Source organism: Alligator mississippiensis, chromosome 4 (genome assembly GCF_030867095.1).
Source record: "Alligator mississippiensis isolate rAllMis1 chromosome 4, rAllMis1, whole genome shotgun sequence".
Taxonomy (NCBI): Eukaryota; Metazoa; Chordata; order Crocodylia; family Alligatoridae; genus Alligator; species Alligator mississippiensis.
The window spans coordinates 249,878,965-249,896,129 of NC_081827.1; the positions used below are offsets into that span (position 1 = coordinate 249,878,965).

At 44.0% G+C, this 17,165-nt stretch overlaps 1 long non-coding RNA gene across 2 annotated transcripts in view; it reads left to right on the forward strand.

The window, feature by feature from the left end:
• Positions 1 to 2,241: 2,241 nt before the first annotated feature.
• The window catches only part of LOC109281363 (uncharacterized), a 105,814-nt gene continuing 90,890 nt past the window's right edge, over positions 2,242 to 17,165 (forward strand). The window contains exon 1 of one of the 2 annotated variants that reach the window (XR_009461391.1): positions 2,242 to 2,668. This is a non-coding gene — a long non-coding RNA (uncharacterized LOC109281363). Of the gene's footprint in view, positions 2,669 to 5,174; positions 5,263 to 17,165 lie in introns of those variants that run through there. The other variant, XR_002087980.2, reaches the window with a different exon arrangement.

Sequence of the window (17,165 nt, forward strand, 5' to 3'; positions counted from 1 at the left end):
CTACTATTTACTAGCTACATCTTATCACAAGATTTACATTCCCCTTCCCATCAAAAGTTTGCAAAGAATAATTTTTCCAACTATTTGAGTTGGTCTAATAAAAGATATCGGATTTACCCAAAGAACCTTGTCTGTCTATGTCACCCTAGGCATGGTTGACTTTCAGGGCATAACTTTTACGGTGGTATGTCTGCCTATGGTTAAGTACTGGCCGGCTCAGGCCTATGTCCTCTGTCTAAAGCATCACGTTGACTCCTTTAGAACTAAATCACAACTGACCATGACATCAACAACCAAATCCCCTTTTGTTTCAAAGGGAGAAGAGCAGGGCCTTAGATGGTTAGACTTTTTAGGGCAGAGATCTCTCTTCAGTAGGGCACTGAACTACCATACTAATAGCTGTGGGAGTTTGCAGATGCATTTCTGAGGGTGCAGCATAAGAGAAGTCAGGCTGCCGGAGTCTTAGGCTTCCCCCTAGGTGCCAGATTTCTGCGTGGAGGCGTTTTTTAAAGGCTGCTGTATAGTATGGCTCTGTGCATGCTACAAGACTGCCATACTCATGTAAAACAGCATATTCCTTTAGGGCTGGTGTATTACACAGTGGGAACGTGCTACAAAATACGGATGTTGCAGATCGCACCTTTGTTGTAAGCACCCTAGGAGGAAGTAACAGACAATGGGATAATAGACATTAACTAGCAAACCAGAATGGGAGACAGAACTAGTGAAGAATCAAAGCTGCAATATGAATAAAAAAAAGGGAGTGTGAAATTAGCTTGTGCTAATCACTAAAGTAGCTTCTGCTACCTCACAAATGACATTGGTTTTTATCTTCCTCTGCTTTAAAAAAAATGCAAATTTCCTTCTCCATCTGCTTCATGGATCCGTTGAATAAGATCAGTCCTTAAATTTGAGAACTAACAGAAGGTCAGCTGTCAAGATAGTTATCCAGACAAGAGGTAGGAAACTTGCTGAGCCAAAAATAAATCTGGACAATTATGTGGGAAATACTGGAATCCTAAATATCAATTAAAACCTATACAGACATAGCATTGAGGAACAGAACCAGTTCTTGTGTTACCCCTTGTCACAGTGTGAGCGGAGATGTCACACTTATATTATTGTCATTGCCCTTTAAGCTTGCATGTGTACCATTTTGCAGGGCTATGTAACAAAAACTCCAGTGCTTGGCTGTCACAAATTGGCAATCGTTATCCTCTCCAAAAGGACATGGTGACCTGACAGTTGGCTTATCTGTGAGTCATCAGCCAGTGTATCACAGCAAGGAGTGAAGATGGTTTTGAGGTTAAGGGAATAGTTTAGGAATCAGGAGAAAGGGCTTGGATTCCTTTTTCTGCTCTGGAATTTGTGTGTCCTTTTGGGAAATGCCTTGATTTCTCTGAACCTCAGTTTCTCCAGCTAGATCATGGGCAACGGGCTTCTCTAGGCCTCCCAGAGGTCCTGTAAGGGTCCCCTCTAAATAAGACCATGACTTTCTTTAACTAGATGTTTTTTGTAATGGAGATTTTACCAGTTTTTCTGGTGTATAAGATTTTCTTTTTCCTGAAATGGGAAATCTACAAAGAAAACAAACAAAGAAATCTACAAATAATTGAATCTATTGTAATAAACATTGACCAAAATTCAATCACATTTATGTTAAAAAGGTTTCCCCCTATCATATTAGCCTTTATATGGCTGTGTGTTCTATACACTGGCAAGCCTTATATACTGGGGAACATGATATGGTAGGTAATTCTCCCTATTATGCAGATGCAGAAACTGAGGCAGAAAGAAAGGAAAACACCTTGTTCCAGGATACAATAGGCATTGGTGATGGAACCAAGCTTAGGACCCAGGAACTTAAGGCTCAGCTCACTCCTTCCCCTTCATGATAGTCAGTATATGAGACTGAGGACTGAGTGGGGAAATGCTCCTCTGGGAAATGGTGCAGGGTTAGTAGCTTGCTGTAGCCATCGCGCAGATGAAACACCACTCCAAAACCTGCCCTGCAAGGGGTTAATCCCAGGCCTCTTTCCTTGTTCTCTCCCTCCCTCTCTCTCTCTCCCTTTGGGAGAACAGGTCAGAGCATGCTAATTGGAGGAGCTGAAAGTTGCAGGGATTTACAAGCATGACAGATGAAAATATAAGGGGGTGATAATTGAGGGCTAATTATCTTCAACTGGCCTCCAGGTGTTCTCAGCAATATAATGGAGAAAGGGAGGAGGGTATATGGTTTGAAAGAATGGGAGCTTTTTTGCTTGAGTTACTACAGTGTCTGGGTTATAAAGAGAATAAGACTCAACAATATGAAATCAATATGAAGTGGTTTGTTTGTGAAGTCTATCTCCAGTGTCTCTATCTGCCCTGAGTGCCTGCTTTATAAAATGGGGGAAGCCTCTATTTTGCAGAAATGATTTGGGGTTAGGTTACAAAACTGTGGGATACTGGACAAATATGGTGGTGAAAGCTAGAGAAGTGACAGACATACAAGATGCCTTTCCATTCTCCGTCAAAATCAGGAGGAACATTTCCCAAACCTCCCCCCTTAGGAAAATGGGTTGCTTACCTGGTTCTTCCTCCTCTTTCTGGTTGGCAAAGAGAAGGTGCCTCTAACAGAAAGAATAATGGAGAACGTTGCTTTTCACAACATTTATTGAGAAATAATGTAAGTAGAACAATTTTTTTAAAGAAGATATTTCAAGTTATCTATGTGTGTGCGTGGAGGGGGGAAGACTAGAAGCAATCTAGAGAGAAGTACTGGTTATGTACATGTTATTTTGTATTAGGACTAGCCTACATCTCCAGATATAAATACCTGCTTCAATTGGGGTTAGTCTGTAATCCAGCCTGCACTCAGCTCCAAAATGTTTCAGCTACCAGAGGTCTCTGTTGTACTGCAGACATCTCGAGGCTACATGCCAGCTGCTCACAAATCCTTATGAAATATTATTCCATATCCCTTTAATACGTGGGCTGGGCTGATCCTACGAGGTTTGCACTGAGGTTATAACGTCTCTACCGACATTCTGCGATTCAGTCACTAGATGTCTCTTATGCCGTGGTTGGTTCCAGTTACATTGCTTCCATGGTCAATAAAGAAACAAAGATGCAACTCAGGTTGTGGGGTGGGGGTACAGATGAACCACTATTCGTCATTTCTATGGAGCACCTCACATTTAAGAAGGACCCTGCTTCTCTGGTTTTCATATGGTGGCCTACAAGTATAAGGAATGGAGTGGCTAACTCAGAAGCTCCCTTTAAGGCTGAAGTTTCTATGTTCTTAGGAGATCTAGTCTACTCTAAGAGCTGGACCAACAAAGGCATATAAGCATTGTAACGCTGATCATTGTGGTGCCCAAGCTCCATGAGCAATGAATGAGAAGAAGCAGGTGCCTCAGAAGGGGATTTGCAGCCTCTAATACACTGAGTAGGGAGCTACCAAATAGGAAGCTCAGGATCGTGGTGCATCAGATGTCCCAGCCCAGTACAGAATGTGGGTATCTCTTTCCCTTTGCAATTTGCAGTCTTGAGTCCTTTCCTGGACTTAGGCATAAAAGCCTTTTTCTATTAAGGCTCATTTTATCCAAAAGCCGCTATAGCACTCACGTGGGGTTGAGACACCAGTGTCCCCCGTTGTCTTCTGCCCACAAGCCCCTTTTTTCAGGTTAATGCCCTAATCAGCAGTCTGTAGCCTAAATACAAACCTGAAGCACTTGTTAGAACAAGGGCTTGAACCCAAGTTTTCCTTTTCGGAGGTCAGTGCCCTAACCAGTAAGGTCAAGAGTCATGTTCATTCATACAGTCTTTCTCTGGCCCAAAGGATCTTTGCTGACACTGTGCCAAATGAAACCGTTTCTGCAGCAGCCCCCAACTCAACAGTACAAGAACACTATGACTTGATAGCTAGAACAGTCTCCAAGGAGGTAAGAGGGTTTGAATCCCCTAGGAAGATGCTGTTCCCTTTTAAAGGGTCTGATTTTTTAAATAGTTAAGCTCATCTATTTCACCTGCTATTTGATCTGCAGCTACTCTGATAACTTCTTTTTGCTCCATGAGTTAACTGTTCTCTTCCCCGTCTTTAAAGTGATTTTTTTTTTTTCATTTACAAAATGGGGTTAAACAAAAGTCACTGCTTTACCTGGTATTTAGCTTAGGCTGTACCTGCTTCTTTCTCAGACTTGAGGAAGGGCATTTTTGGTGCCCCAAGAACTTGTCCAGAATCTCTCCCATAAGGATTACTCTCTAAAAGAGGTTGCCAAAGAAATCCTACTTCTTGCATGTTCCTGGACCACCATGGCTACAACAGTACTTCAACCCTACTAAAATATGAAGTAGGATTTGGGCGTCTGGGTCATTGTTGGGCATCTAGCTCTAAGTTTTTGGAGTCTACAAAGTCCAGGCAAATAAATACCTCGTCAGAATTCCCCATTCCATCTTTGACAATCTGCGATTTTTGAACAGTTTCATTATGGTAATTTTCCTGTAAATGGCCAAATTATTCCTGAGTGCTAAATCAGTGATACCCCAGAAAGCACTAACATGAAGTTGTTTCTGCATTATCATTTAGTTATCATATAGTTGTTTCTGCATTATCATTTAATGGTTTGGGTTTTTTTGGCACAGCCAAAAAACCCAGTTTCCTTATATTTAGGTATGATGCATTTATCAGTTCTAACTGCATCCCTATGAAACCTCTGTAGATCAAGCATTGCTTCAGGCTTGAAATAGAATTAGCTCAGTATGAGCCCTCCCTGCTTGGCAGCTAGCCCTGGGTTCACCATTTTCAATCAGCTCCTCCTTACTTGCTGAGCCACAGGTAAAATAAAGAGCTCCTTTTAAAAGGAGAGATGTGTTAAACCTGTGATCATTAGTTGGTGTGATGGATTTGCATGGAGGTGTCTCAGGAGTCACATCAATGATTGAGTACCACCTGACAAGCTGTATTATGTGGCTTATGCAATTTGTCCCCCCAAATGAGATTTCCCTTCTGCTTGAGCAATACCACATTAGAGCAAACCTGTAATGATCAGAGAGGTTATTAGTTAAACTAGTTAATCTTTTCAAGCTGAAGTTAAACATAAAAAAAGCACTAAAAATCTACAGGGCTTCCATTCCAGGCAGCTCGTCTGTATTTTTTCCCCCTTGGCCCTTTTGAACTACAGTGACATTTTAACAGGCTCTCTTGAGGGCCGGGAGAGTGTGCAAAGTTCAGCCATTCCCTGGTGTCCAATTCCAAGACCCCCGGAAGAGCGTTGTTAGGTAAGCAAAGCAGTCATTTTGATTCCCTAGTTGTCCCTGTTCATCCTTCATATGTCTTCAGGGAAGACTAATCCTTGATGAGTGATAAATTTCCTTTCATGGAGCTTTACTGCAGGGCTTAAGGTCCCTCTTGGAGAGCTGGTTAATTATAAATCACATGCAATTTCTGGCAAAGCTTAGGGCTCTTGAGTTGTTTCTTCTAATGAACAATAACTTTGGGTATTTTTCATTGTGCAGCATTGCATTTCCAAGAAGGGACAAACGTGTTCTCAGTCTCTTCTAAGGTCAGTGAATAAACTGGCTTCAGGTAGCACGTGTTCATGAATGATTGAGGTTACATACACCAGAGGAATAAATTTCATTCTCTACTTGTGAAGGCCAGAAGATGATCAGTAGGTTGTGCAAAACGGCTATGTTTCAATTCGGTTTTGGATTCGGCCATTTTGGAGGGACAGTGATTTGTTTTGGTGTTTCGGATCATTGTTCCATTTCAATTGCCTGAATCTGTTTCAGAGTGTCGATGCTGTTTCAGTGATTTGGCCATATGCTATAATGGGGAATCACTAAAATACCTATAGGGTTGTCATTTCTTTCCTGATGCAGGTGAAAATTGCAGGGATGGTAGCCCTTTTGGAGGGCATGAAGTCTGCCAAGTTTCAAGAAGATAGGTGCAGGGCTTTCTGTGTGCGGGATGACAGTAGGCTGCTGCTGCCGGTTGGGACCAGTGGTTGGTGTAGCCCACGCCAAGCGCCAGCAAGACAGGTGCTGCCGCTGGCCCCATCTGGCAGTGGCAGCATGCTGTCATCCTGCACACAGATCTGGGGGTCTGTTCCCCCTGGGAGGGCTGTGGGGTTGTGCCAGACTCCTCCTGGGGGGCGCGGGCCCCTGGATATGCACACAGGATGACAGCAGGCTGCCGTCCCTCCCCCAGAGCACTGGGATTGGAAGGGACCTCAGGGGCAGATCGCAGACACTGGCCAGCTATAGATGTCAACATCAGAGCAATTATTCCCCGCCCCCCTCACTTCCTCCTCCCTCTTCTTAGTTTATTTCCCTGCAAACCCAGCTCTGAAACTCCAATATTTTCTGAAACATTTTGGACAGTTTTGCTTCATTTCAGAGGTGCTTCAGAGCCTTCTGTTTCATTTCAGATTCAGCGTCTCGGGTGCTGAAACGGGCCAAAACACCTCCAAAATAACATGGCTGCCAAAGCTTCACACAGCCATAATGATCATTTCTATCAGTGACATGTATCCTTTTCTAGCCAGAAGGATGGGATCCGTCCACCACCTCAAGGGCCAAGAAAAGCACCACCCACTCTAAAAAGTCAATTTTGTTGTGGAAGGAAGCAGCAATGAATAGATCCCTGCTCTCCTTGTAGGACCAATGTGGATATTTTGCTAAATCCTTTAGGTTAATAACCTCAGATTTGATTACAAGAATATTTGGGGTTTCCAGAGCCAGGTTGGCATCTGAGTGTTTTTTCCCTTTCAATCTGTTGATAATCCTTTTTTCTCCACTCCTGTCGGTCCCCAAAATAGCAGTTAAGGTAGTCACAATGGCCCAATCTCATTTTACAACTGGATTACTTGAGAATATAAATATAAGGTTATGCAGCACTGGAGTAAATGTCTCAAATGGTATAATGCTATCACTCAGGCAAAATAAACCTATGAAGCTGTACTTTCAGTGGGGTTACTCATAGTTCAAGGAGTTTTCTGTGAGTAGGGGTGGCAAACTATTGGCCTTGCCATGTAGGATTTTGAGGGCAAGTGCTGTTTGTTACTTTTCAGAATATGCCAAAAAGCTTTCAAACACAAACCTAAATGGTTTTAAAAACCCAAAGGCAAAGGACCAGGTAGGCCAGTGTATAATTTCCTGGTTTTTAGACTAACTCATGACTAGGACAGGGGTATTAATTCCTGATTTTTGACAGCTTGAAGTTGACAGTGCTGCTGAGCGATACTACAGTCAGGGGCCTTGTATCAGTCTTTTGCTGCTACCATAATAAAATTAATAAACCATAATCGTAACAGATGTAGGAGTACTTATGCACAGCACGCTATGCAAATACGAAGAAGAGACCTTCTAATTGTTAGACAAATCTTACACTCCCTTTGATGATAGCCTAATAACGTTTTACTATCCTTTGGAAAATAAGAGTAACTACATCCTGTTCCTCAAAGAAATATATGCAAAATGGCTTCTGATCAACCTTTAAAAAGAAACAGGGCCTTGAAACCTACTGGACAAATCCGAAGAAGCTAGAGCAGCAAAAATCTGAGAAAAAACTGAGCAGACGTTGGCAATAACAGGATTCCCAACTCTCCTGATTTTTGTCATTGTTCTTAAAGTCTACGCTTTGGGAATGTGAAAAACTTAGCTCTTTCTTTTCTATACATAAATATATATTTATTCAATATAAATGTATAGAAAAGAAAGAGCTAAGATTTTCACATTCCCAAAGCGTAGACTTTAAGAACAATGACAAAAATCAGGAGACTACAATAAAAATGTTGCTTTCCTTGCCCGGTGGTTTTGAAAAATTTGCAAAGTTGCTCTAATTTTGTGAGCAATTTGTAAATTTAGAAAATGTAGATGATACCAGGGAAATCCATTTAGTTGTGGATATGTTTGCTAGGTTTAAAAGAGATCAGTGCAGTTCTCATCTCACTTTTTGTTCTCAGTTGCTTCTCTGATACAGTTTTAGGAAACATAGAAACATACACATGAGAAATATCCCTTCCTAACTGGCTAGAGCCAGCCTGCGGGCTTACAACTTCTTCTCTGTAACTCCAGTGTGCAGCCTATTTATTCATCCCTTTTCTCCTTGGTGAGACTTCAGACACATCCCAACAAAATCATTTCAAAATGATTAAACTCCGTTTCCAACATTGCAGCTCAACTTTCAACTTCTTCTCTGCTAAATTATCTCTGTAGCCTTGGAATACATAACTTGAGGATAACCTCATACAAATGCTTATGTATGAGAGTAATTTTACTGGTGGGAGTAACTTGACTGTAATAAATAAGAATAGGCAAGCACTTGACTTCAGTGGAGAGACACTGAGCTGACTGCAGCCAAGGGTATGGCTCATTGGGCGCATCTACACATGCAGTTGGTGCGAAGCAATAAACTCCAGCACATATTACGCTGGAGTTTATTGCTCCTGTGCATGCCGTTTGAATGTGCGCCTGGGACCGCACCATGTTGAGGCAGGTAGGAGCAGTCCTGGCAGGCTGCGGAGGGGCTGGCTGGGGCACGATGGTGCCCCAGTGAGGGGCTAGCCAGTAGCGCACCCTCATGCCCCAGCCAGCCCTGCGTGTCTACACGTGCTTTGTTGTGCACTAAGGAACTTTGCCATAGGGTAGTACTTGTATTTACAAGTACTTGTATTTACAATTACTATCCTACAGTGGAGTTTATTAATTTATTGTGGCCTAATTTGGCTGCCCATGTAGCTGTGAAGACTATACTGAGAAACAAATTAGACAGCTTCGCAGTATATGTACCCAGGGAAGTGGTCCTCACCCCTACCTTAGGCAAATTCAAGAGGAGGTTGGACAATCACCTGTCTGTGGTCTTGCGAACCCAGCATTCATTCCTGCCTGTGGCAGGGAGTCAGGCTAGATGATCTGTTCAGGTCCCTCCTGACCCTAGCTATTATGAAACCATGAAACACCTTCCGGCCACATCCAGGCAAGCGCAGCCGTGAGGCATGTGGTGCCACATACCCATCTGCCACACCACACACTGCACATTCAGGTATTTTCTGCACTGCAGGGTAGCTCCATGGGGGATTTTTTTGACCTCAAGAGATCCTGGGGTCAAAACACCCATGTAGAACAAGTGGGGCAGTGATTGCAGGGACAGAGTGTGCTGCCCAAAACCGGAGCCTGCCTGATCAGAGCTGCATTCAAGCTACCAGCCAGGCTCTGAGCAGCAGGATTGCCACAGCTGCAGCTCCTTGTGGCCCCCATAACTCCAGATAAGGCTGTTGGCCCCAGCCTCCCCTGCCCCACCCGGGGTAACCTGCCGTGCACCAGAGGGCACGTGGTACAGGTGTTCTCTGGGGGAAGTAGCAGCGGCGCAAAATGTGCTACTGCTTCTTGTCCCTGGGGAAACAAACATCCACACTCATGTGGATGTGGGATCTGTGTCTATTTTTAATACTAGATCCTGGTGTAAGTCCAGTGGGACTACACTGAAATATAGGAGCTGAGAACCTGAGCCCGTTACTTCAACTCAAACTCATTAACTCCAAATAAAGGATTTCTCAAAAGCCTATATGATACAGCGTAGTTATTCTAAACTGCATCCACAAAAGTGCTACACCTTGGTTTTAAACAGAACCAACTGGCTGAAACTATATTTAATACAACTTTTAAATTTCCTTTGAGGTTTTAGCCCATAAAGGCTTCTTTTTTTTTTAAGTGGCAGATCCTCACTCACAAAGAGCCATCAGTTTATAGTAAATATAACACAGCAAAGGATAACAGGAAACAGCCTTAGCAAAGAAAAAGCTGAAAATGCAAAATCATGTGGAAAGCTCATTATTTCTGCATACATCCCACAGTTAAAACAAGCAGAGACATGGCTCTTTTCCCCTACACATTTGAACAATGATTTGCTTATATGAATTTTTCTTACTTTTTCTTTTTTTAGCTACCTATCTAGATATTTGTTTTCAGAAACACAACAACAAATGTAAAGTGCCAGACATGATTTAGGGGGTTTCTGAGGTGGCTGACTTTTTTTAGTTTTCAGTGGGAAGGGGAAAAAAAAGCCAAAAATCTGTTTGGGAGGTTTAGGTCTGAAAAATGTTGCCAAAAACAAACATTTTTTATTTGCAAGTCTCCATAGTGGCAAAAAGCCATTTTTCACTGAAAACAGCTTTTAGATGAAAAATCTTTACTATCTTTATAAATTATATCATTTTACATAATCTTGCAAATACTAAATATCTCAAATCTGTCATGATTTTAGAGTTTGGGTAATAACCCTCTAATTCATGACAAAGGGCATTAGGTAGGTTTGGTTCCTGTAGGTGTGTCCCTACATGCAGAGGTGTGTGCTTGCAGCAGCCAAAAAAGTAGCAGTGCAAATCTGTGCCGCTATGCACACCCTTGCACGTGCACTTTGATGTGGGGCAAAGTGCTCTGCTTTGGGGGAAATGCTTTTTTCCTGCTCTTCCCAGCTCCTGGAGTGCTGGCTGACCTGGGGTGGACCTAGAGGAGGGGGGATGCTTTGACTAGCAGCCAGAGCATCTCCTGGAAGGACCCAGCCTCCGTGTCTGCCAGCGCATGCTCCTGTGGCACGTACTGGGTCCCTTTTTTTTTTGCAGCAATTTTTTTTTTTTTTTTTTGCTACCAGTATTTTAACATGCTGTTTATGGCACCCCAAAAAGATTTGCAGAGCCACAAACCAGATGTGCCTGCACATCTGGACCCACATCTGTGAGGTAGATTCACTTCTGCTGAGATTTGCTCCACTTCTTATCCCTTGAGTTGCTCTCTGAATTTTGCATCTAAACAGCTCCACTCTCAACACATATGAAAAAAATAATCCAAAAAACCCTCTGTAGCAGGGTACTAAGGCACCTGCTACTCATAAAGCAGAGATAATTACCCAGGTGCAGGTTGCTAGGGGCAACCAAAGTGAGCTAGTGTCCCACATCTGCTAGTGGTCAGCTGACCAGAAGGGGCAGGGCCTGGCTCACATTTAAACCCCAGGGCTAAGGCCAGGTAGGGGGTTCCCTGCCAGCAGCCAAGGGGGGAAGGAGCTCTCCCAGAGGAGAGGGGAGAGGCCTGACTGCAGGTGCAGCTTCTGTCACTGCAGAGGGATGGAGGATTCCCCGGTATGGTTTGAATTATGTTATAGCTGGTGTGCTTGTGTTTCGTTTGCTATTTAAAACCCGGAAGTTTGGGTGAGGCTATTAGGGGACAGAGGAGGCCACATTTTTGGGGACCCATTCCAGAGTGGGAGCCCTGGCACCAGGGAGGGTGCAGCTTTTGGGGCACAGACCCCGGCGCTAGTGAAGGCATAGCTTTTTGGGGCATAGACCCTGGCGCCAATAAGGGTGCAGCTTTTTTGTTGGGTGGGCACAACCCCTGGCACCAGTGAGGGCGCAGCTTTTGGGGCATAGATCCCAGTGCCAGTGAGGCACAGAGTGAGACAGGGCTGTGGAGAACCCGAGTGCTAGTAAGGGCACAGTCTGGGATGACACAAACCCTGGTACTTGAGGGACAATCATAAAAGGCCAGAGAGGCCTGGTGCACCTCGGGGTGCGGGTATATTTTTGTTTTTGTTTGGACTGGTGGGTGCTATGCCCTGGTTTTGAACTTGCGACCCCCTTGCTGTTGGGTTGGCACCCGTGCCTCTGGGCCAGGGAGTGTCATGCTCCAGAAGTGAGCAGGAAAGGGAGCCATGAGCCTCCAGGCACTGGAAGGAAAAGCTAGAGCCTCAGAGATGAACCCTGGTTGGTGGGTTTGGATGGGGAGGCCTAGCTAGAGGAAAAAAGGGGTCCGGCCATCCTAGGAGTGACCCCAACATACCCAGTATCATAGGCAGTCTCCCGCTTGCATAATAATTTCCATCAAGACATGGCAGGCGATATTAGGGCAGGACAGAAGAATTCCAAGAGGGCTCCAAGGGCACCCCACGCAAGGCACAGATGATCAGGAAGATGGCACTGGGGAGGGTGACCTGTTACACCCTCCTTTCAAGCCACTGATTTTTTGCTTTGTGTTTCATCACAACAAAATCCCTATGTATTGTTTCAATCCATATGCTACCATATCACCTGGTTTCCACAGGGCAGCCTGTCTGCCTCTTTTCCTTCTTGCTGAATTCAGTAATCCCAGAGGTCTGGCTGAGCCTAATCCTTTTGGCTCTGAGTATTCCCCTGTGTGAGGTTTAAAGCTCCCTTAATGAGGCAGCCAGGTGAAAATTCCCGCTTGATGACGGGATTCTTGGCTGACACGACGTGTGTATAGCTTAACTGTGTGACACCTACATTTGACATAAGATGTATAGTGGGAATGTGTAAGTATGGAGAAGGGGTGCCCAGGTACGAAGAGCTGGGGCTGCAATGCACCGCGGAACAATCCCCATAGAACTGCTGTAGCCAGAACAATTTAGAACTAGGACCTGGCTGACCACCCTGAAAATGTGGTGTAACATGGCCCCGGTCACCTTGACAGTGCTTTCCTGGGAGCCAGCTGACAGGTTGAAGTGCTTTTACATAATTTTGCTGAGAGACAAGACAGTTTTCCTTTTAGAGGAATAATACGTCTGTATATTTTACAGGGTGCTGGACACAGTTGAGATGTTTGTAATAGAAATGAATCAAGAGCATCTTAAAATGACTGTGTAGAGCTTTAGCTAGAATAAATGTTATCATTGGGGTTGATTAAGTTATTTCTACATCATTTCTGGCTAGTAATACACAGATAACCCTAAACTGTATTCCTCAGGCTTGAGGTGATCGTGACTTCTTGACTCTACACCACCAAACACTGCTTTCTGTTGCCTTTACATCTTCAGCTTTATTTTTTAAGCTAGGATGTCATTTATAGGCTGTTGCTGAGTGCTCACTCTTTTGCATGTTCTAGCTCTTCCTCAGCATAGGGAAACCTATTATATATATGCCCCGAGGGGCTCTTTTTAAGGCAAACAATTGCCCTTTTATCTCCATATTAAATGTCAAATCTGTCAAAAAACATAGTTCATGCTATTCAAGCGTGCTAGTCAGAAGACCATCCTGACATTTTGTTTTTCCTGATGTAAATACTCCAAGACAAAAAAAGAACAGCTACAGTTGTGTACAGCTCTGATTTAAGCAATGCTACTCCTATCCGTTTCCATTTATAAAGTGCCTTCCCAAAGAGCTTTCCAGATCTTGCCCTCTTCCTCTGATATGTCTACGGGTGGATAACGTGTGTGTAGAGATGCGTAGATATGCACACTGTATACAAGGAAGGCATTGTGGTCAAATCTGCATGTACACATAGATATAGTTAAACATGTACAGAACCACCATATGAATTACCATATTGTTCCAAATATAGATCCCTCCTAAATGGTCAGTTGATCGCCACACATTTTCGGGTTCACTTTTTGGAAGAGGAGCATTATTCCCTGAATGTAAGTTAACACAGTGGCTGGCTCTTAAAAGCAGCATGTTCCTTGCCATATTGTTCCAATTATAGCTGCCTCTGCCTATAAGTTAACTGTCATTTTTATGGTTCCTTTGGAGGGAGAAAAATGTGACTTAGAATCAAAATAAATGGGTATATCATGTTTCTGCGATGAAGTGCAACCACCACGGGAGAGGGACAGAGAAGCTTGTTAACACAACTCAACCTGACTCCACACTCTTTATAACACAGAGGAAAGAGCATAAGCATATATTTTCCAGCCAAGCCTCCAAGGTCCATGCACGGAGGAGGAATGTTATTACAGAGGTGGAACAAGGCAGCTGGGTGCCTAGCATGGTGATTTCTAGTTGCTGGTGGCACCGGCATCTGCAGCAGTATTTAATAACACTGAATGGTTATTTTTCTATCCCCAAATCCCCGCTAAATTAGTGCCCAGGATTGCTGCCCCAGTCACCCTACCTTAGTTATACTACTGCATTGTTACTTAAAATATTTTTCCGTGGTTGTGTTGACACAAGGAGCTTTATTGTGAATTAGACTAAGCGAATGCACAGTAAAGTGTCATCATCTACATGTGCACAGAAATTACTGCATAGTCTAATAGATACAGGTACTAGAAATTGGCACATTAAATGGATGTGCCAAATTGTGTGTGTAGACGCTGACTGGGAGCAAATTGCTCCTGGTCAGCTTAAGTGGCAGGGGTCAGTAGGGTGCGGCGAGAGATGCCCAGGTTCAGTGGGATGCTACCTATCAGCCAGGACATCTCTCTGCCGCCCTGTGGAGATCAGGACCAGCCCCCATGCCCCCTGCCAGTCCAGAGCTGGCACCTGGGGAAGCCTGAAGCCTGGCTGCCTCAGGGAAGCAGAGCAGAGCAGGAACAGTCCTGGCCTGAACTGCTGCCACTAGGACCAAATTTGCTCCTGATGGGTGCACATTCAGATGCATGCAGGGGTGCAGTTTAATGCAGCTGAATTTTCTGCATGGAAAATTGAGATGCATTCATTGCACATATAGACGTGCCCAGTGAGCACATCTTTACTGACCTTTGTGACATGATCCCAGTTCTATCTATACAAATACCTGCAACAGAAATAGTGGGCCACAGGTATGGGGTGTGGAAAATGTGGACGGAAGTCTAATATGAATCTTTTGAGCCAAGTCAATAGAAAAATTCTTAGGGTGTGTTCATACCGCACCTTTTCCAAGTCAGGGATCGCAGATGAAGAAATAACCTGAGCTCAATCACTCCTCTGTGCACACCCAAGCCTAGCAATTAGCTTATTCTGAATTTAGACTCTAGCACTGCTCTCAGCAGAGTCCAATAGCAACAACAGGGTATATGCTTGGGGTCACTCAAGAATTATGTAGGTCATCCATGCATCCTAACTTGGATTTGGATAGGGACAAAGTAGGAGCAAGTGAATGGAGTTTATTTCCACAATAGTAGTCTTGTATTTGGCTGGGAGGTAACACAGACATGACCTAAATGAACTGGGTAATGACCACATGCATCACTGGAGCAAATCGGAGCCACTCAGTTGTGGATGCTGCAGTGTGTGCTCTGCTGGAATTAGAGAACATCTTCTTCCTACTCGCATGCTTGAGGCAAAGGCATTTGGAGAGGGAGGAGCTGAGCTTTATCCCCAAAGTGGCATGAAGTTGCAAGCAGATGTAGTGCAATAATATCCAGTGAGTGCTAGATGCTCACACACAGTGGGGACTTTGGTTCATTTACACATCACCCAAACTAGCAAGGCCTTCATCACTTCTGTATTTCAGAAAGGCCCTATTGCGGTACAAGCTGGCAGCAGCGGCTGACATCTGCCGATGCTCGAGCACCCACTGGCTGGGCATTTAATAGTTTCAGAGCATCCTCCTTAGTATGTCTCCACTGGGATGTATATGCTCCAGGTTATCCTGTCACTGCTGTACATTGCTGTAGGGCACGACAGTGAGACAATAGAATGTAATGCAGATTACTGTAGTCAAGGTAACACCATGCTCTTAAATGGTCCCTGCTGTGCTTCTCAGACTTGGAATAAAGAAACACCATTTGCTTGACTGACTGGGGCCTCATTGAGGAAATAAACCGTTTTCACACTCCTCCAATATCATATTTTAGCACAGAGAGCTGTGACGCTTAAGCTGAAATTGCTAATGAAAGCTTCTTAAATCTCCTTTGTTGGTATCTGCAACATGGTTCCTCCATATTCTACCCTCTAAAAAGCTACCGTACCAGCTTTACTTTAATAATATATAATTTTATCAACATTGGGCTGAGTGGACAGTGTCACATACTGGCAAAGCTAGTGAAAAGTCATGCTACTTTAGGGGTTTTGCTGCTTTTTATTTTTCTCTTGTGGATGACAAGTTTCCTTACTTCAACACGTTCCCTGAGGGAAAAATAGTTTTTTTCAGTTTTCTGATGGCAAAATATTGCTGTGGTAGCTGGCTGGTAAAATTACCTGTGACCCTAACTCAACAAATCTTTGGGGGTTCTGAGTTTTGTGTGAGCTCAGTACTGTCATTGCAGCAGCATGAAGATCATCTGTGGAAATGCAAAGTTCTTCCACTGAGCTGATTTATGAATTTCCAGGGACACACATGGAAAAATTTGCATGCAAAAAATGTAGAAGGCAAATGCAGAGTTTCACTGAGCCTTGCTCCTAAACTCAAGCACAGTGAAAATAATGTAAATGTAATCCTAGACCTTGCATTATGAGCCTGTGTGGCAAACAGTGTGTGGAAAAGTAGCTTTAAGCCGAACTTGTGAAATCCCAGGCCAGGGTATAGGCCATATGTTACAAATTGGGGAAACCTGAATGTTGCTAAGTTTCCAATAACCTAAAGAATACATTATGTCAGTTGAGTGTTCCTGGGTGCATCTATATGTGTGCTTTACTGCTGAGCTGACTAATTAGCTCTACACTGAAGTGTCACCATCTACACGTGCACCAATATTAGGGTAAAGTAAAGTAATGAACTCCACTGTAAGATACAACTATCAGGGGCAGTGCTATCTTACGGTGGAGTACTTAACTGCACTGCAGTGCATGTGTCGACAGTGACAGGGGCTGCCTGCTGCCTAGCCCTGCACTGTAGCACCCTCATACTCCTGCCAACCTGTCCGCCACCTGATGCTGCCACCCAGACACCGGGGCTGACCCCCTGGGCCCTCTGCCAGCCCAAGGCTGCTATGCCCTGGCTGTAATTGCTGTGGTCCCAGGAGCCTGTGCGGATACTGCACCTGGGAGCAGTTAACTGCAGTGTGAACTGTGCCGGAGTTTATCACGTTGTCTTAATGGCATATGTAGATGCACCATCTGTGATTCAGAATAAGCCTAACTATGCCCCTTTTTGCTAGCCACAGCCTCTGTGGGACTGGGATAAGCACTGCTGCTATAACATTACACCCCTACACCGAGAAAACTCCCCCTTATGATAATCAGTTATTTCGTCTGGAGAAGACAAGATGGAGGGGAAATTTGTTAATAGTCTTTAAGTACCTGAAGAGATATTATAAAAAGATAGAATAGAATTAGACTATTATCTGTGGTCACAGGGAACAGGACTACGAACTCTAAACTGCATCAGAGGGAATTTAGGTTGGAGATTATGAAGCACTTTCTCACTGTGAGAATGGTTAAGCATTGGCATAAGCTTTCTGGAGAGGTTGAGGAATATCCCAGGAAATTTTCAAGACTAGATTAGACAGATACTTGACTGGGATGGTTTACTCA